This window comes from Bufo gargarizans, chromosome 6 (assembly GCF_014858855.1).
Source record: "Bufo gargarizans isolate SCDJY-AF-19 chromosome 6, ASM1485885v1, whole genome shotgun sequence".
In the NCBI taxonomy this organism is placed as follows: Eukaryota; Metazoa; Chordata; class Amphibia; order Anura; family Bufonidae; genus Bufo; species Bufo gargarizans.
Genome location: NC_058085.1, coordinates 36,379,999 through 36,401,838, shown reverse-complemented (window position 1 = coordinate 36,401,838; position 21,840 = coordinate 36,379,999). Strand labels below are relative to the sequence as shown.

Sequence of the window (21,840 nt, the reverse complement as noted above, 5' to 3'; positions counted from 1 at the left end):
AGGTGTTACCCAGCGAAAAATTGCAAAGACTTTGCATCTATCATCATCAACTGTGCATAACATCATCCAAAGATTCAGAGAATCTGGAACAATCTCTGTGCGTAAGGGTCAAGGCCGTAAAACCATACTGGATGCCCGTGATCTCCGGGCCCTTAAACGACACTGCACCACAGACAGTAATGCTACTGTAAAGGAAATCACAGAATGGGCTCAGGTAAACTTCCAGAGACCATTGTCAGTGAACACAATCCACCGTGCCATCCGCCGCTGCCAGCTGAAACTCTACAGTGCAAAGAAGAAGCCATTTCTAAGCAAGATCCACAAGCTCGGGCGTTTTCACTGGGCCAGGGATCATTTAAAATGGAGTGTGGCAAAATGGAAGACTGTTCTGTGGTCAGACGAGTCACGATTCGAAGTTCTTTTTGGAAATCTGGGACGCCATGTCATCCGGACCAAAGAGGACAAGGACAACCCAAGTTGTTATCAGTTCGCTCAGTTCAGAAGCCTGCATGATTGTATGGGGTTGCATGAGTGCGTGTGGCATGGGCAGCTTGCATGTCTGGAAAGGCACCATCAATGCAGAAAAATATATTCAGGTTCTAGAACAACATATGCTCCCATCCAGACGTCATCTCTTTCAGGGAAGACCAGAGCTGGGTACATCATAGCTGAATACATCATTGCTGAATGCACACGGCTGAGTACATGATGGCTGGATACATAAAAGCTGAGTACATAAGATGGTTGGAGGCGGACTTGCATACATGCAGTGCTGACACGGGTGATAATGCGATGGACGTTTCTCGCACCTAAGCGGTTCTTCAGGCCAAACAACATTGTGGCGTCACTGCACCAGCCTTTGAATACCGGGGCTCTTCTCACATGCGTGACGGCACCAGCGGCGCTGGGGTGCAGCGCCCGCTGATGACGTCACCACGAGCCCAGCATTCCTTACCATGTTACAAAACACACAATTTTAAAAACAAAACCCTGCATTATGACATACTAAATACTATAGAAACACTCCCATATCGATTTTTTTCATTTAAACTTAGGGCGCCCATTGCGCATGAGCGCAGAATCCACTTGCTCTCTCTCCTGAGAAGCTCTTTATGTCTGTCTCCCCATTGTGGGGGGTGCGGTATAATTTCTATGCCTGCAAACTTTAACATATCACTGTTTCCTCCATGTTCAATATTGATATGGTTAATAAGGCGTGGACACCCCTTTCCTGTAGCAATTGAATTTATGTGTTCACTGATTCGTACAGACATCTGATAGTTTTCCCTATATAAAATCTACCGCATATACACAATATCAGGTAAACCACAAATTTGCTTTTACTTGTGATCAAAGTGTTGACATGGTGTTGTAACCCAACAAAGGACAGAACTTTCCACTGGGGGTTAAACTTACAACAAGAGCGGGGGGGCGGAGCCAGCGCCGGTCTGAGATGGCCGCTTTGTTCTGAGCTCCGTGGAAAGCCTAGACACAGCACGAGCAATCAGTAGCTACAGACCCCAAAATGGTTAAAATCGGCAACCCTAAAGCCGGGGAACATCCGAACTCTACCAAGAACCCTGTTCCAGGCGGTGAGATGGATAAGTTTATTAGAAAAGCGGCTTCCTCGTTCGTTGCACGAGATCCCAAGATGGCGCCGGCCCCTCCACAGAAGGCCGCACCGCAAGATAAATCGGAGGACGACAGTGAACCGGAGGAGACGCAGGGCAGGGGAGCGCTGCCGATTACCAGGAACTACCTGAAGTCCACACTAAGCAAGGCCCTGGAACCGCTCCTAAGTGAATTCGCTGCGCTGCGACAAGACATGAGGCAGGTGGGCGACCGGGTGGAGGTACTGGAGACGCATCAAGTACAAATACTGGATCACCAAAGAGCCGTTACATCCTCATTTCAGAAGTGCAGTGCCTACCTGAACGATCTCCACACAGCATTTGAGGACCAAGAAAACAGGGGGCGCCGGAACAATCTGCGCCTCAGAGGGATTCCAGAGACCGTCCCACCGGGTGACATCCCAGCGGCAGTCATCTCCCTCTGCACCATGCTGTTAGGCCCTGAGTTCCCACTGGAAATTGTCATTGAAAGACCTCACAGAGCCCTGCGCCCGAGGCCCAAGCCAGAAGATCCCCCTAGGGATATTATCTGCAAGTTCCTGAACTTCCAAGTAAAGTCGGCCGTTCAAGAAGCTGCAAGGAACAGATCCGACATCATTTTTGAAGGGGCACAAGTGTCCGTCTACCAGGACCTAGCCCCCTCCACCCTGAGAAAGCGTAAATCGCTTAAGCCTCTGACGGAATGGCTGCGCTCCAACAAAATCTTATATAAATGGAACTTTCCCTTCGGACTTTCGTTTTCTCATGGAGGCCGCCGTCTCAACATCACTACTTATGCGGACTTAGAAGCTGTCTATGAACACCTGCAGATACCCCCCATGCAGATTGATAATTGGGACTTATTCCAGGACCTCGCTTCGCTGCCAGAAGTCCCCACTGTGGCTGCCTTCACTGTGCTGCATACTCCCAAAGCACACAAAGTGGGTAAGAGGAGCAGGCATCTGACTCCCAAGAGACTCTCTCAAGATTGAGGACTTCACAGGATCAGGTCTTCCACATGTTAGCCCCTTTCCTGAGGTCCTATTTTGTCTCACAGTCTCTTCCCATCACATGTTTGTGTCTGTCTCAAGTGATGTAATCCTTATGGTGATGGGCCCTGAGGTCTGTGCATAACCCAATTGCCTACTAGCTCTAGATCTCTATTGCTCCCTTTTCTTTCTGTTCTTTCTGTTCTTGTTCTCCTTCTGCTCATCGTCTCTGCCTCATCTGCAACCCTCCCCCCTTGTCATTACTTACATGCTTTGCCTCCCCTTGTCTTCTTGCCTCCCCCTCCTGGGCCTCGAATGTGTTTTTCTTACTATCCTGCCTCCCCTGGCTTCAGACTAAGCTTTAATTTGAGTTTACATTGCATACTCAGCCCTCACGGGTTATTATATACAATGCTGTCTGGCTTATTCTCTGGTCCATTGGCCACACTACCCCTATGTTCTATGGTATTGTGCCGAGATATTCACAATACTATTTTTTGGTTACATATCTCAATCCCAGTTCCTCCCCTATCCCTTTGTTTTTGTTCAGGTACCAGATACGAACGCTTGTACTAGCTGATACAGGTTTCCAGGAACCAGTGACCTTTGACCTCCCTCCAGACGTGACCAGTTCATCTCAAACTGTAAGTGCCCTCCCCTGGGGGACCAGCACACCACACCCTTTTGCTCTACATTACTTTTTGCCATGGTTGATATTAAGGTAGCTTCCTATAATGTAAAGGGCTTCAACTCACCCTCCAAAAGAAGCCAAATATTTTCTATCTTACGTAAAGAGGGTTCAGATGTGCTGCTCCTCCAGGAGACACACTTTAGGTTTAACCATTATCCCAACTTGAAATTCTCACATTATCCGCTCTGGTTTCACTGTGGTGGGAATTCTGCTTCGTCTGGGGGTGTGAGCATCGGTTTTAAAAGAAAGGTTCCTTTTAAGTATGCCACGCACCTACAAGACCCAGAGGGGCGATATATTATGGTAAAGGGATCTATTGGTTCCCAAACATATACCATCATTAATCTCTACGCGCCTAACCACAGACAGGTTCCTTGGCTTTCGTCCATAGCTCAGACTATCTCCTCATTCAAGGAGGGTATAGTTATTTTGGGAGGGGATCTCAATGTAGCCCTGAATCCTCGTGTTGACTCATCCTCACATAAATCCTCTCATTCCAACCGCTCTTTAAAGCATGCCAGAAGCATCCTGTGGGATCTACACTTAATCGATGTCTGGCGAACACTCTGCCCTGACACTTTGGACTATACTTTTTACTCCCATGTCCATAACACGTATCACCGCATAGATTACCTTTTTGTTTCCAAGGAACACCTCCAGTTATGTTCTGAAGCAACAATAGGCTCTATCCACATTTCAGATCATGCCCCAATCTATCTTAAAATTTCTTCTCCTATACAGGGTTTTAATTGGAGGTTGAATGAATCTATCCTGGGACATACGGACTCTATCAAGAAAATAACCCTATCCCTGGAGGAATACTTTAAAATGAACACACTCCCTGACCTTTCCCCTCAAACTATATGGGATGCTCACAAACCCTTTATTAGGGGTGAATTTATAAGTATTGGCTCACATTTAAAAAAGACTAGAGAGAAACACATAAATGAACTCCTACTAAAAATAAACAAGTTAGAGTCAGACCACAAACGCGCCCATTCTACATCCCTATTACAAGAGCTTTCTAATGCTAGAGCGGAGCTAAAAACCTTGCTGCAAGCTAAATCAGCCAAATATTACCTCAACTCACAGTTTAAATATTATGCCCATGGCGACAAGGCCACAAAATTTGTTGTGAACAGAATTAAAAATAGAAGAGCGGATAACTATATACACCAGTTATCCTCCCCTACAGAAGGCCTGATATTTGCCTCATGCAAAATTGCTAGGCAGTTTAGAGATTTTTACGAAAATCTATACAATCTCCCTTCCCCTTCACCATCGGATGTGCACTCCCCCTTAATAGCGGAGTTCCTAGCCTCTGCTTCTTGCCCTTCGCTATCGTTAGAACAGAAACAATCCTTGGAGGCCCCATTCACCATGGACGAACTCTCTTCAGCCCTTTCCCAGATACCCCTGGGTAAGAGCCCGGGCCCGGATGGTCTGCCCGCATCCTATTATAAAACCTTTAAAGCTCAGCTACTCCCACACCTCCTCTCTGTCTGCAATCAAACCCTATTGGGTTCGCCCTTATCTAGAGACATGACGATGGCCCACATAGTAGTGATTCCTAAGGAGGGGAAAGACTCAAAATCTTGCGCAAATTATAGACCCATATCCCTCCTAAATCTAGATCTCAAACTTCTGGCTAAACTGTTGGCTAATCGCCTAGCAAAGCTCCTCCCTTTACTGGTGCATATGGATCAGGTAGGCTTCGTCCGCAATAGAGAAGGTAGAGATAACACAGTAAGGGTCTTAAATGCTCTCTGTTATGCTAGACAAGCTTCTTCCCCGTTGCTACTCCTAAGCACAGACGCTGAAAAAGCGTTTGATCGCATAGATTGGAATTACTTAAGCCTTGCTCTAGAAGCTTTCGGCCTACCTGATCCATATATTAAGGCAGTCTTTGCTATGTATACACAGGCCACAGCTCGAGTCATGGTGAATGGGGACCTTTCCTCCCCTTTTCAAATCCATAATGGAACGCGTCAAGGCTGCCCCCTTTCCCCCCTTTTATTCATACTAGCTTTGGAAGCCCTTCTGTCCACATTGCGCTCGGACCCTGGTATCAGAGGATTAGACATTGGGAGTCACACCCACAAAATTGCAGCATTTGCCGATGATGTCATGATAATGACTACTAACCCCAAAACCTCCCTCCCTAAAATTCAAGAACACCTGAAGACCTATAGTGCACTTTCCAATTTTAAGATTAACGAAAATAAATCCATCATTTTATGCGCAGGTATCTCTCCCCAACTCAAACTCTCTCTAAAAGTTAACTCTCCATTCAACTGGTCATCCCCTACTATAACATATCTCGGAGTACAAATTAGCCCCAACATCTCAGACCTCTTTTCTCTAAATTACATCCCCTTAAGAGCCTCAATGTTTAATGCTATCGACAAGATTAGTAAAGCGGTCCCAACTTTATCTTGGTTCGGTAGGAAAAATCTCCTTATGTCTCTCATTATCCCTCGCCTTACATATCTCCTACAGGTCCTCCCCATCCCAATAGCCAAATCCTACTACGAGTCTCTTAGACAAAAATTCAGATCATTCCTATGGAACGGTAAAAGAGCAAGACTTTCTTACTCCTTTCTGTCCAAACCCTACCATTTAGGTGGCATAGGTCTCCCAGACCCAGAACTATATGGCAAGTCCGTTCTGCTATCCAGAATTGTGGACTGGCTCAGAGACTCAACGAACAAATCGTGGGTGACGCTGGAACAAAGCATCCTAGGAATGCCAGCCAGATCGTTTTGCCTGGGCCACTGTATTCCACCTAACATTAATTTACATAACTTCCCAGTAATTAAGGCCACATTGGAAGCCTGGAAATGGCTGAACCAATCGCACTCGTCTGTCCCCTTCCCATCTCCCCTCGTCACTATAAGCGATTTATTAGGTCCTACTTCCACTGGACTACGCCATAGTACCTCCAATCTACCCAGACTGTCCACGATCCCGATCTCAAGTCTCCTTGACCCCCCAGGCTTACCTCCTTCGTCGAAAGCCCTGAAAACCCTTTTAAACCCGAGTCCATGCGACTTCACCCTTGTTTATCTTATAAAATCTTTTATTCATAAGAATAATACGAAAGGTGAGCTACTACGCCCGTTAACATGGTTTGAAACCCTAATCTCAACTACCAAACCCCCTAGAAAGCTTATTTCACGAATTTATACCAAACTTAAAACTCCCCCCATGACCAGTAAACCTGCTTTCATTAGATTGTGGGAAAAAGATACGGGGGTTGATATCCCGTTTTCACACCTACCGGCACTTTTGGAGACGCCCCATAAATCATCCAGATGCACCAGAATTCAAGAGAACGGGTACAAAATTCTGTCTCAGTGGTATATCACCCCGATTAAATCCTCACGCTTCTCCTCGTCTTCTTCTACATTGTGTTGGCGATGCCAAGAGACAGAAGGCTCATTTCTTCACATCTGGTGGCTTTGTTCCCCAATAAAAAAATGGTGGTCCGAGGTCTTCCTGATATCTAATCTTATCTGCTCCACAGCAATAAGCCCATCTCCTTGTGGAGCTCTATTATCTTATTATGGTGGAGACGTCACTTCCTCCCCTTCACCCCTCTTTATACAACTAATAATGGCGGCCCGCCTTCTGATTCCTAAATATTGGCTACAGACTACTGTACCTACGGTAGAACAATGGAGACTGAAAGTCGACCAGTTACACCGATTTGAAGAAATGGCTTCATGGCAAGCTCGCACTCACCTTGCATTTACTAAAAAGTGGGCCCCTTGGTCAACATATAGGTTCAATAAGACTTAAGTCTCAGCTGGCATGCCGAGATCGAGTCCTGTCTCATCAGCCCTCTAGATGGCTTCGTGGCGACAAGATACGAGACCCGCTAGGTGCGACCTCATGTGTCGAATCGTTAAAATGTCTAACCATTTAACCTGGTGACTGTTTAATTTCCTAAAAAAGGTGTATAGGGATCTTACTCCAGGAAATTCCTGTCTGTGGTTAGCCCCCATTCTGAATTACGTGATTACGTGATTGTCCCTCTCTTCTTATCTCATCTCTTCTGTTAAGCTATGAGTGTGATGGGAGTGGTTAAGCCTTCTTGTGTCACTCAGTTACTAGCATTATATCATTGGTCCAATTACCTGTATCTATTGAAGAATCAATATGTACTCTCTCCAGTTATGCCTCTTCCAGAGGATATATGTCTGATACCGACTGTTATACCGTTGTTGTTATGATGTATATGCCATGTCTGTCTTCATACGCCTTTAAAGGTGTAGTGCTTACATTGTATATTTTCTGATTATGAAAGTATAATAAAAAAAACAAAAAAAAAAAAAAAAAAACTTACAACAAGAGCAATTGCCACACCGGCGATTTCCTTGTGGTCGCCAGCCTTCTAGCCATGTATTAGTTTTACTCTCTGTAAAACGGCTCCGGACCAACCTATCTTTTAATGTGTGACATCTCCTGAATGCTATTATAGGATGGGTCCCTTTTATATCTCTGAGGTTATCATCACTTTCCAACATATCCCAATTATCTGATTATTCTTTTAATTTGATCAGCCGTGGGGCTATAGGAAAGAAAAACACAAAGGGTGGTGAATTGGCCTACTGATATCCCATCTTACTATCCCTCACTCTGACATTTTTTTATTTTTTTGTGGACCTAAGTTTGTGGCCTCTGTCATTGCATCATTTAATAGGTTTTATGGGATAACCTCTGCACAACAGGCGTCCCTTTTAAGTCTAGGGCCTGCCTCCTAAAATCCTCCTCTATTTTGTTGATACATCTCAGTCTCACAAACTGACTGTATGGAACCGCTTTTTTTAACGCTATATGGGTGATAGCTGGAATAGTGTAATAACGAGTTGTTGGCTGTGGGCTTACGAAACCCCTCAGTCACCAGCTCATCAGCCCTCACTGTTATTAATACATCCAAGAACTCGAGCTGTAAGCCCCCAAATTTAGTGAACAGTATATTCATCTTGATTAAGGTACTCTACAAAATCCCTGAAGATAGTTTCTGTACTTGACCACACTTTGAATATATCATCTGTAAACCTAAAATATGTTTTTATATAGGGAAGGAAGGGATTGGTGGTTGAGTATATGTACTTATCCTCAAATCTTGCCAGATATAAGTTAGCGAATGTACATGCGACAGGGGTACCCATAGCGGTACCAAACTTTTGCCTGTACCACCTATCCCCAACTATTAGATGCCTGTATGAAAGAATTCGTGAACACAACACATAAATTCCATTGCTACAAGAAAGGGGTGTCCACGCCTTATCAACCATGTCAATATTGAACAGTGATGTGTTAAAGTTTGCAGGCATAGAAATTGTACTGCACCCCCCACAAGGGGGAGACAGACATAAAGAGCTTTTCAGGAGATAGAGCAAGTGGATTCTGCGATCATGCGCAATGGGTTCCCTAGGTTGGGTGTGTTTCTTTCTAAGGAATGCCGGGCTCGTTGTGACGTCATCAGCAGGCGCTGCCCCCCAGCACCGCTGGTGAGGTCACGCATGTGAGATGAGCGCCGGTATTCAAAGGCTGGTGCAGTGACGCCACTATGTTGTTTGGCCTGAAGAAGCGCTTAGGCGTGAAACGGCCGTCGCCTTATCACCTGCGTCAGCACTGCATGTATGTAAGTCCGCCTCCAGCCATCTTATGTGCTCAGCTTTTATGTATCCATCTATCATGTACTCAGCCATGTGCATTCTTCAATGATGTATTCAGCTATGATGTACCCAGATCTGGATAAAATTAAAGAAAATTGCACCGATTGGCGAGTGTCGCCTACACATTTTCTTTTTGCATGTTTTATATTTGCTGTTCATACCTGAGACCTGCATTTTGTATGTAATGGTTTTCACCACAGAGCTGCATATCTTTACAATAGAGTGGGTATTACATCCATCCAGGCTGCTTAAGCAACATAATGTACCATCAGAATTTATTATCAGTTCTCATTCGCTGCCAAGCTGTATGTTGCATTTTTTATAAGATAGGAGATCGTGCTTATAGAAAAAACAGACATAATTTATGGTGGTTTAGACAGCCGATTGTTGAGCGGATTATCATGGACAAACGTTCCTACAAACGCTCGTTCCCGATAGTCTACCTATCTAAAGATGCAGCCAATGAATGAGATGATATTATTTAAAAATAATAAAATATGTTTTATTTCTGACAGATAACTGGACCAGGATCTCAGAGGAACATCTGAAAACTCCATATTTTAAAGCAGGCGATCATGGTGTCACAGTGAATACATATGGAAAGCATGCCAATATTCGAAATGCGCCTTTGGCCTTTCACAGCAAAGATCGATCATCTGATCCTTTGGACCAAGTCCACTCTAATGATTCATTATGGACCATTAGGCAAAATAAAAGTCACAGAAGGAGTGTTCAACATCAAAGCACTTACACAGGGAAGAAACCATTTTCATCTTCAAAATGTAGGAAATATAGCGCTAAATCAACTCTGGTTACACATCAGAGTACTCACACAGGGGAGAAGCCATTTTCCTGTTCAGAATGTGGAAAATGTTTCAACTATGAATCAAATTTTGTTAAACATGAGAGAATTCACACAGGGGAGAAGCCATTTTCCTGTTCAGAATGTGAAAAAGGTTTTAGCCAGAAATCAGATCTCGTTAAGCATGAGAGAGTTCACACAGGGGAGAAGCCATTTTCATGTTCAGAATGTGGAAAATGTTTTAACCAGAATTCACATCTTGTTGTACATCAGAGAATTCACACAGGAGAGAAACTCTATTCATGTTTAGAATGTGACAAATCTTTTAACAGCAAATCAGATCTTGTTAAGCATGAGAGAATTCACACAGGGGAGAAGCCATTTTCTTGTTCAGAATGTGAAAAAGGTTTTAGCCAGAAATCAGATCTCGTTAAGCATAAGAGAATTCACACAGGGGAGAAGCCATTTTCATGTTCAGAATGTGGAAAATGTTTCACAAATAAATCGCATCTTGTTACACATCAGAAAAGTCACACAGGGGAGAAGCCATTTTCATGTATAGAATGTGGAAAATGTTTCACAAATAAATCGCAGCTTGTTACACATCAGAAAAGTCACACGGGGGAGAAGCCATTTTCATGTTCAGAATGTGGAAAATGTTTCGCAAATAAATCGCATCTTATTAGACATCAGAGAATTCACACACAGGAGAAGCCATTTTCCTGTTCAGATTGTGGAAAATGTTTTAACCAGAATTCACATCTTGTTGTACATCAGAGAATTCACACAGGAAAGAAACTCTATTCATGTTTAGAATGTCAGAAATGTTTTGCAACTAAATCATATCTTCTTAGACATGAGAGAATTCACACAGGACCAAAACCATTTTCATGTTCATAATGTGGCAAATGTTTTAAATGCAAATCAGATCTGGTTAATCATCAGGGAATTCCCTTATGTCCTCACCTGCAGCACAATTGCCATCCCTCTGTTCTAGAAGGACAGATGGATTTTTTTATTTAATCAAATTAATCACTAGATAATCAGATCCCTGAGACTATTTAAGGATACCTAGCCCCTCCTACCCTATGTTTTTATTTTTATGTCCTTTGTGGACTTGGACAGATGATTTGCTTCTGGTTTTCTTGTCATGTTTCTGTTTTTATTCAGTATGCTGGACTTCCTAGATGGAGGAAGTTGAATGGGTTGCATTAACCTTAGGCCTCATGCACACGACCGTTGTTGCCGTTTTCAGTTTTTTTTCGCGGACCCATTGACTTTCAATGGGTCCGTGGAAAAATCGGAAAATGCACCGTTTTACAGCCGAGACCGTGATCCGTGTATCCTGTCCGTCAAAAAAATAAGACCTGTCCTATTTTTTGGACGGACAACGGTTCACGGACCCATTCAAGTCAATGGGTCCGTGAAAGAACACGGATGCACACAAGATTGGCATCCGTGATCCGTGGCCGTAGGTTACTTTCATACAGACGGATCCCTGTACAGTTAACTACAGGGGAGGGAGGGGGGGGGGCCCACTGGCCACCAATGAGTTAACTACGAGGGAGGGGGGGCCCACTGGCCACCAATGAGTTAACTACAGGGGGGGAGGGGGGGGGCGGCCGCACTGGCCACCAATGAGTTAAAAACAGGGAGGGGTCTGCCCCCTGCTGCCTGGCAGCACCTGCCAGGCAGCAGGGGGCAGTCATGTGCACAGTTTTTTAGTATATTCTAACCTGAAGCATCACCATGGGAACGCCTCTGTGTTAGAATATACTGTCGGATCTGAGTTTCACGATCTAGCTCATATCCGACAGTATATTCTAACATAGAGGCTTCAAGTTAAAATATACCATTGGATTGGAGAAAACTCTGATCCGATGGTATAAAAGGGACTCCTGACTTTACATTAAAAGTCAATGGGGGACAGATCCGTTTGCAATTGCACCATATTGTGTCAACGTCAAACGGATCCGTCCCCGTTGACTTGCATTGTAATTCAGGACGGATCCGTTTGGCTCCGCACGGCCAGGCGGACACCAAAATGACTTTTTTTTCATGTCCGTGGATCCTCCAAAAAGCAAGGAAGACCCACGGACGAAAAAACGGTCACGGATCACGGACCCCGTTTTTGCGGACCGTGAAAAAATACTGTCGTGTGCATGAGGCCTTATACTGGTTTCTGATCCTTGAGAGATGCCTGTTATTGAGTGTTTAGTTTGCACTAATGCACTTACGTTTCCTACCCTTTAGGCCTCTTTCAGGCGGGCGTTGTGGGAAAATGTTCTGGTGCGTTGCGGGAAAACGCATTTTTCCACGTGAGTGCAAAACATTGTGATGCGTTTTGCACTCGCGTGAGAAAAATTGCGCATGTTTAGTACCCAAACCCGAACTTCTTCACAGAAGTTCGGGCTTGGGATCAGGGTTGTGTAGATTGTATTATTTTCCCTTATAACATGGTTATAAGGGAAAATAATAGCATTCTGAATGCATAGTAAAATAGTGCTGGAGGGGTTAAAAAATAAAAATAAATAAATTTAACTCACCTTAATCCACTTGCTCGCGATGCCGGCATCTCGTCTGTCTCCTTCTTTGCTGAACAGGACCTGTGGTGAGCATTCATTGCAGTAACAGGACCAGTGGTGACGTCACTCCGGTCATCACATGATCCATCATCATGGTAAAAGATCATGTGATGACCGGAGTGACGTCACCACAGGTCCTGTTCCTGCAATGAATGCTCACCACAGGTCCTGTTCAGCAAAGAAGGAGACAGACGAGATGCCGGCATCGCAAGCAAGTGGATTAAGGTGAGTTAAATTTATGTTTTTTTTATTTTTAACCCCTCCAGCGCTATTTTACTATGCATTCTGTATTCAGAATGCTATTTTCCCTTATAACCAAAATAATAATGATCGGGTCTCCGCCCCGATCGTCTCCTAGCAACCGTGCGTGAAAATCGCACCGCATCCGCACTTGCTTGCGGATGCTTGCGATTTTCACGCAACCCCAGTCACTTCTGTGGGGCCTGCGTTGCGTGAAAAACGCTGAATATAGAGCTTGCTGTGATTTTCACACAACGCACAAGTGATGCGTGAAAATCACCGCTCATGTGAACAGCCCCATAGAAATGAATGGGTCAGTATTCAGTGCTGGTGCAATGCATTCAACTCACGCATCGCATCCGCACGGAATACTCGCCCGTGTGAAAGGGGCCTTAGGCAGCCTGATTTAGCGGCCCTTGGGACTTTACACATGTTGGGGTGAAAGCACCCTTCATTTTCAGCATTTCTATGATAAACCTTACTGAGAAGATTACTGTGTGTATTGTTAACCACTTCCAGACCGTGCCATTTATCCCCTTCCTGACCAGGCCTAATTTTGCAAATCTGACATGTTCACTTTATGTGGTAATAGCTTTGGAACACTTTTATTTATCCAAGCCATTCTGAGATTATTTTCTCATGACACATTGTACTTCATGATGGGGTGTTAGGGCATGTGACATTTTTATAGAGCAGATCGCTAAGGATGTGGAAATACCTAATATGTATACTCTTTCTTATTTAAGTTTTACACAATAATAGCATTTTTAAAACAAAAAAATTATGTTTTAGTGTCTCCATTGTCTGAGAGTCATTGTTTTTTTTTTGTTTTGTTTTTTGACTGATTGTCTTAGGTAGGGTCTCATTTTTTGGGTGTTCATCTGAAGGGTTAGGTCATGTGATATTTTCATAGAGCTGGTTGTTACGGACGCGGCAATACCTTATATGTATATTTTATTTATTTATTTCACTTTAACACAATAATAGGATTTTTTAAACAAAAAATGATGTTTTAATGTCTCCATGTTCTGAAAGCCATAGTGGTTTTTTTTGTTTTGTTTTTTGAGCGATTGTCTTATGTAGGGGCTTATTTTTTGTGGGATGAGGTGACTGTTTTATTGGTACCATTTTGTGGGAGACACGCCTTTTTGATCACTCGGTGTTGCACTTTTTGTGATGTTAGGTGACAAAATGGCTTTTTTTTTTTACACCATTTTTTTATTATAATTTTTTATGGTGTTTATCGGATGGGGTGGATCATGTGATATATTTATAGAGCCGGCCGTCACGGACGCGGCAATACCAAATGTTTATTTTTTTTTCTATTTAATTTTTTTAAAATTACTTAATTGGGGATTTTATTTTATTTATTTTTTACATGTGAAACCTTCTTTTTTTTTTATTTCTATTTTATAAAGCACTTTATTTTTTATTTTACACTTTGCGTCCCCCACAGGCTCATACAAGACCTCTGGGGGACATTTAACTTCAAATTTTTTTGTTTCACTATTGATTTCTCCTGTAACTGGGGCTGACATAGTAGCCCCAGTTACAGGGGAAATACACCCCTCAGAGAGGCTGTACAACAGTATACTATGCTGTACAGCCTCAGTGCAGGGCTAATTGAGGTCTGTGGAAGACCCGACAGCTCCTACACTCTCCTGGCCCCGGCGGTCACATTACCACCGGGCCGGCATAGCGCTTCCTGATCTGTATACACAGCGCTTGTTGAGAGCTGTGTATACAGCGATCTAGAAGGCCGGGACACGAGGAACGGTCCCTGCCTTCTCCTTGGGCTGCCCTGCTGTCACTGACAGCGGGTCCCCCGCTCGGCAGCTGCACGATTAGCGTGCAGCTGCCATCTCTGAATGGACGTTCTAAAATGTCCATTCAGAGTTAAACAACTGCCCATAGGACGTTTTATAGTCTATGGGCAGTCATGAAGTGGTTAAAAATGTCTATCAATCTGGAAACTCGGTTTCCTTTAGTGAGCGTGCTGCAAGTGAAGCTTCACCACTCTAGCTCCTGTTTACACTGTCTACACTACTTCTTTGAGGGCAGTTTATACTTTGTTTTATAATTGTATATGTATTTTTCTTTTCTTGGTATATATACTGTCCTCATACACGTTAGCACGGTGTGTAATCTGACATGTAGCTAAACCTTCTCTGTCTTGATAAGAGAAAACTGTACTGCTTTACATTTCTCTTTATTGATAGTAGATTGACAGGAAAGGTGACACTAGAGAATAAAACAGTAGTGTTTTAGAACATAAATATCCATGGTACATGGCATAAGACACAGAATAATCTGCTATACATTCAGTTCATGAGATAATACAATGATAGCGAGTTATCAATACAAGAAACATATATTGAACTACAGTAAATGTCACAAGATGGTGTCCTTACCGACTATGCTTGAAAACAGGTTGAATAACAGATGATGGGGCAGGAAACCAGTGAGACACAAGATGGTTGCTGCTTGCAGTATACCAGCCCAAGACTAGAAAGCACCAGGAACTATTCACGATGCCCTGGGACTCCCATAATGCATAGGAAAAACAGGCTGAATGAGATACATGAACTCATCAGTAGATGGTGCTGTTACCATACAATAATGCACATGAATTACAACACAGGTAATGCAATGTCAAACTGTTAACACACAGAAACAACTGGATCGGCATCTGGGGACAGAACAGTATACATTTAAAATTAATGAATTGTTTTCAGCATGCCCTGGTGAGGTTTGGAGGGAAGGAAATCAAATTCCAAAGGAAGGCATCTTGCTGCAAGGATTATGGTATATTCCTGTCTGATAGCTAATTTCTAAAGCCTCCGAATGTCACCTTTATGATCTTGCTATGGACCATCTCTGTATTTTTGACTGATTTCAAAATCCAAAAAGACAGGAGTCAGTCTCCATTCTTTCAGTAAAGAGGGGGATATTCATTCTGAGGGAAGAAAACAAAAATAGAAAGTGTTGATGTCCATCAGATCAAGGGACCAAGAAGTTGACCGGAGGAAGCTCTGGTCTCCACCTCTAGGGGCCTAGGGCCTTCAAAGTGGTTGAAGCTTTGAAAACGCCCAAGCCTCGTCAGTTAATCATGAGATATCTTGACTATTGTGACAAGGAGTCGATTCTGCGGGCGTTCAGAGCCAGGAAAACCCCCCTGACACTAAAGGGTCACGCCACACTGCTATTTGCGGACTATTCTGCTTCTGTGGCAAAAAAGCAGAGGTAACTCAGCCGAATATTCTCTGCCTTGTACAAAAGGCAAATAAAATTCCATCTCCAATACCCGGCTTATCTGCTGGTGATCCACAAAGATGGTACAGCAACAACTTACCACAACCCGTCCACGGCGGAGGACTTATTGTCATCGATACTGGGCACAGATGGAACGGCTCAGCAGCGCACTCCCCCCAGAAACCCTGAATGAAGAAAAGAAGAGGACAGACCTGAATGGGAGACAGTACCCACAGACGGACGCCTTCCCAGAAACGGCAGGGCCTTCACTGCAACTCTGTAAATGTTTTTTCTAGGCCTTGGTGGGCTGGGTCATTGATGCCCTAGCCAGTTTATTTTACCAAAACTTGCTTTATCATATGTAGAGGGGCAATTGCCCCCTGATCTTGGGAGTACGTATGTTGTATTGGGTTTCGGTTATGTTGGGAGTTGGAGGGGCGTTACTGCCCTAGGTTTACCATGTTTTTTACCTGGCAACCTTGCTTGAGACAACTGGGCAAACAGGGTTTAAGGGTCTAAATATGTTAAAGGTTAAGGTATTCTTTATTGCGACACTGAACCAATGCCCAATGGCACAATAGATCTAAAAGTCATTAAGTGAGGAGGGGGAGATTGCAACCCAGAAAAAAGGCAGTAGAGTAAGCAGAGTGAGACCAGGAAAGACACGTTAGCCTGATGGGGGTTTTGTTTTAAAAAAAAAAAGCGGGGGAGACACATGGGTTTGGTGTTTCAGTCTAGAGGGTTTGCAGCCTCTCCGGGGTCATTGTACGGGTCCGGGTCCTCCCGATATAGGCAGAGAACGAGTTTTCTTACTGCTATATGAAAGTAATCTAAATAAAATGTTGTTAAGGGGTTACGATCCCCACATAAACGATGGATGGTGCTCTGGAATCTTAAGAAATATAAACCTGACATAGCCCTATTACAAGAAACACATTTAGAATCCAGAGATTTTGATCGCATGAAAAAACTGTGGGTTGGGCAGGTGATTGGCTCTTCATCAGATAAGCAGAGGGCGGGTGTTTTAATTTTGATCAACAAGCAGCTTTATTGCCAAGTCCTGGGGTTTTCTGCAGTTAGGGACGGTGGGCACAATTGTCCATATTGGTTCAGAGGATCCAATACAGTATCTATAACATATATGGCCCTTATTCGAGCAACGCATAATTCTTTAAAGAATTAGGGGATACCCTGCTAGCAGATCCCTGTGCTCATAAAATAGTGGGGGGAAACTTCAACTCGGTGGTCTAGATGAGTGAGGATAGAAGACAAACTATACAATCGTCAGGTGACGGGGGAAGCACATGATAGGGTTCTGGGTCTGCTGATGGCTAGCGTAGTCTGCCTTGGAGGACCCATGGTGCCTGCTAAACCCAGACAACAGAAGCTTCACCTTTTATTCCCACTCCCGTGGTCCAGAATTGATAACGCTCCGGCCATGCTACAGCTGAAGGACACCTACCCCAGAGGTCCAGATTACTTGTGGCACTTCCCTGCCCATTGACTTCTAATGCAGACTTTGTGAGTAAGCTGATAGGATGGTGGTAGGAATATTGTGGGGACAATTCTGTTCATGTAGACTCGCCCGATCTCTTCTTGAAAGCCTCTAAGGCCATCATGAGAGGCAGAATCATGAACTATGGGCCAGATTTATCACGACTCTGACAGCTCACTCCACTTTCACATATGGCTAAAGTCAGTTTTAGCCAAGTCAGATTTATGATCGCCCCTTTAAGACTGTAATAAATGTGGTTTGACAGTAGCAGTTTATCCGTCAGTAAGCAGCTTTACAAAAGTCGCACGTTTTATGAAAAAGTCGCACGTTTTATGAAAAAGTCGCATGTTCTATTAAAAAGTCTCATAAGATAAGCATGGTCCTCACTGGAGTGAAATTGCGACTTTTTTGCGACTTTTTAAAAAAGTCCCAATAGTAAATCTGTCTAGAGATTCATTTACATAAGAAAACACGCCCAATTTCAGAAAACTGGCGAGCATAGTGCAGAGCAGAAAAAAGTCGCAAATTTGTGCGCAGTTTTAGCCTTTGGGACTTTTCTGAGACTTTTTCACTCCATTATTCTGACCTGAGCTAATGATAAATCTGGCTATGTCTTTTGGCATGAAAAAGAAGACATTGCTTCAGTTAGATCAGGTGAGTCAAAAAGTCAGAAAAGTGAACTTGGCATTCACCAGTATCGAATCGCGAATTTTAATCGTGAATATCGCCACTTCGAGAATTTGCGAAGATTTAGAATATAGTGCTCTAGTATATATTCGTATTCGAGAATATTCTAGATTTTTTTCATCTGAACCCATGATCCCTCCCTGCTTCTTGCTTGTGGGCCAATGAGAAGGCTGCAATATCTTTGTCAGAGCTCAGCAATAGTGTTTAGCGCGAATATTCGAATAGAGAATTTTTCTCACGAATATCGGCACTTCGATAACTTGTGAATATTGTAGGGGAGTATCTGGAGTGGTAGTGGACAGAAGATACGTGCCACCAGGGGTAGCGGCCCCAGTGGAGTAAGAGCCGGGTCTTTTGTGTTTTGTCAGCAGTGAGTGCTGTTCACACAGCGGTCCGGGCCGGCTCTTACTGGAAATAGGCAAAGAGCAGGGTGGGTGTCTGTTCCCCACGGACCACCACGGTTTTCGGTTGTTGGTGTCAGTCTACACTGATCCGGGCAGGTTGGTTTCTCTGGCCCTAGTCGGGTAGTGAAGGAGTTAATCCTTCACTATGCTCGGTGGGTGTGGTCTTCCTGCTACACCCAGAGCGTGTGAATATAGGTTTGGTGTTCACTGACTGTGGCTGCTGATGTAGTGCGGTCTCCTGTCTCTCTGCAGGAAGCTGTACGGGAGGCTGATCGGAGGGTCAGGCTGAGCTCTGTAGTCCGCTCCGTCTAACAAAGACTGCACAACTGATGCAGGCGCAGAGAAGGACCAAAAGAGGGGATCCTGTTGCTGGAGCCAATCCCTTGTCCAGGCCGACACGTGACCTGTCTACCTTGCATGAACTTGGACGAACCTGCCCCACGACAAGTTGTAGTACCGATTATTGGTGGGAGATACTGTGTGAACAGGCACCGAGACGCCTGCAGCGTTTGGGGCTCCGTTGTAGGAGGTGGGGTTTCTGAACATTGCTATTGTGTGAACTGCACAGTTTTTGATGTGATGCACTGGAGTGAATAAAAGAGCACGGTTTGGACACAAAGCCTGTCTCCTGAGCCTCTGTACTGCCACCGCTACCGCCCGCCTACCAGAGCAAAAACCCCACAATATTTAGAATATATTGATTTATATTCGTTAAAACAAATATTAGTTGTTTTTTTTCTCATCTGAATACATTACAATGGTACTTGTGAAAATCAGGAGTTTGAGCAGCTCTCACCTGCCAAGGATTCCACTGATATAGCGCGGACCGGCTCCTTCACCCGAAGTAGGAGAAATATAGATATGAGGGAAAAAAGGAATTGTTGGTCCAGCTTGTATTCGTGGTAATCCAAAGCTTTATTCAATATTCAGTAAAATCCAGGTACAGGAATGCAGGTCTACATGTTTCAGGCACAATAAAATCCTAGCCCTTACTCATGAGTAAGGGCTAGGATTTTATTGTGCCTGAAACATGTAGACCTGCATTCCTGTACCTGGATTTTACTGAATATTGAATAAAGCTTTGGATTACCACGAATACAAGCTGGACCAACAATTCCTTTTTTTCCTCATTACAATGGTACTGGCACATGAGGGGGGGGGGGCTCTTGTTACTGGCACATGAGGGGGGCTCTTGTTGATGGCACTTGAGGGGGGCTCTTGTTACTGGCACATGAGGGGGGCTCTTGTTACTGGCACATGAGGGGGGGCTCTTGTTACTGGCACATGATGGGGGGATCTTGTTACTGGCACATGAGGGGGGGGGGCTCGTGTTAGTGGCACATGATGGGGGGATCTTGTTACTGGCATTTGAGGAGGGGCTCTTGTTACTGGCACATGAGGGGGGATCTTATTACTGGCACTTGAGGGGGGGGGGGCTCTTGTTACTGGCACATGAGGGGGCTCTTGTTACTGGCACTTGAGGGGGGGCTCTTGTTACTGGCACTTGAGGGGGGCTCTTGTTACTGGCACTTGAGGGGGGCTCTTGTTACTGGCACATAAGGGGGGGCTCTTGTTACTGGCACATAAGGGGGGGCTCTTGTTACTGGCACATAAGGGGGGGGCTCTTGTTACTGGCACATGATGGGGGGCTCTTGTTGTTGGCACATGATAGGGAGATCTTGTTACTAGCACATGAGGGGGGCATTCCTGTACCTGGATTTTACTGAATATTGAATAAAGCTTTGGATTACCACGAATACAAGCTGGACCAACAATTCCTTTTTTTCCTCATTACAATGGTACTGGCACATGAGGGGGGGGGGCTCTTGTTACTGGCACATGAGGGGGGCTCTTGTTGATGGCACTTGAGGGGGGGCTCTCGTTACTGGCACATGAGGGGGGCTCTTATTACTGGCACATGAGAGGGGCTCTTGTTACTGGCACATTAGGGGGGGCTCTTGTTACTGGCACATTAGGGGGGGCTCTTGTTACTGGCACATGATGGGGGGGCTCTTGTTACTGGTACATGCTTGGGGGGATCTTGTTACTGGCACATGATGGGGGGGGATCTTGTTACTGGCACATGAGGGGGGGCTCTTGTTACTGGCACATGATGGGGGGGCTCATGTTAGTGGCACATGATGGGGGGCTCGTGTTAGTGGCACTTGAGGGGGGCTCTTGTTACTGGCACATGAGGGGGGGCTCTTGTTACTGGCACTTGAGGGGGGGCTCTTGTTACTGGCACTTGAGGGGGGCTCCTGTTACTGGCACATAAGGGGGGGCTCCTGTTACTGGCACATAAGGGGGGGCTCCTGTTACTGGCACATGAAGGGGGGGCTCTTGTTACTGGCACATGATGGGGGGGCTATTGTTACTGGCACATGATGGGGGGGATCTTGTTACTGGCACATGAGGGAGGCTCTCGTTACTGGCACATGAGGGAGGCTCTTGTTACTGGCAAATGAGGGGGGCTCTTGTTACTGGCACATGATGGGGGGCTCTTGTTACTGGCAGATGATGGAGGGGGTCTCTTGTTACTGGCACATGATGGAGGGGGGCTCTTGTTACTGGCACATGATGGAGGGGGGCTCTTGTTACTGGCACATGATTGGGGGCTCTTGTTGCTGGTAAATGATTGGGGGTCCTCTTGTTACTGGCACATGATTGGGGGCATCTATGGGGGCACATTTTTGGGGGGCATCTATGGGAGCATTTATTTCTGGCACATTATTGGGGGCACTCATTACTGGCACATTATTTGTGGGCATTAATGGGGAATCTACTGAGGCCACAAAAAAGGGATATTTTATATGGGGGCTCTGTACAGTAGCATTTTATACTGGGACACATTATGGTAGGTACTTTGGGGTCATCTACGGGGGGGCACTAAGAAGGGGTATTTTATACTTGCAAATTATGGGGGACACTGAAGGGATCTACTGGGGCACTATATATAGGGCATTTTATACTAGTACATTATGGGGGGCACCATACGATCTCTGGGAGATCTATCTACTTTATCTAACTGTCGACAGAGTGATTTTTTTTTGTACCAGGGGTACATGTAAGAGAACAGTCTCAGGGAGACTGACCCACCTTGATTTGACGCATACCTATATTTAGAGTATAAGATACATAGAGTGTTAAGATTCATCTGTTTGTGTGAGAGCTATTGTTCTGGTGGTAAGTGTAAGAACATATCTCACTGTAATATTATCACTCTGTCATTTGGTGAATTTTCTTACTGTGGGTGGAGGAAAATCTAAGTGTGAGTTTCCCCCTCCCAACCAGGGACTGCAGGCTGCAAATAGTGACAGCCTAGTTCTCCTTCCCAATCTCATGCTGACTGTTAAACCAGAGCGTTTTCTCATGGACCTCAGACAAAATACAAGACTTTG

General features: G+C 44.7%; 1 pseudogene; it reads left to right on the top strand.

The window, feature by feature from the left end:
• LOC122941948 overlaps positions 1-11,107 on the top strand; it is a 123,452-nt pseudogene extending 112,345 nt beyond the window's left edge.
• The last annotated feature ends 10,733 nt before the right edge of the window (positions 11,108-21,840 follow it).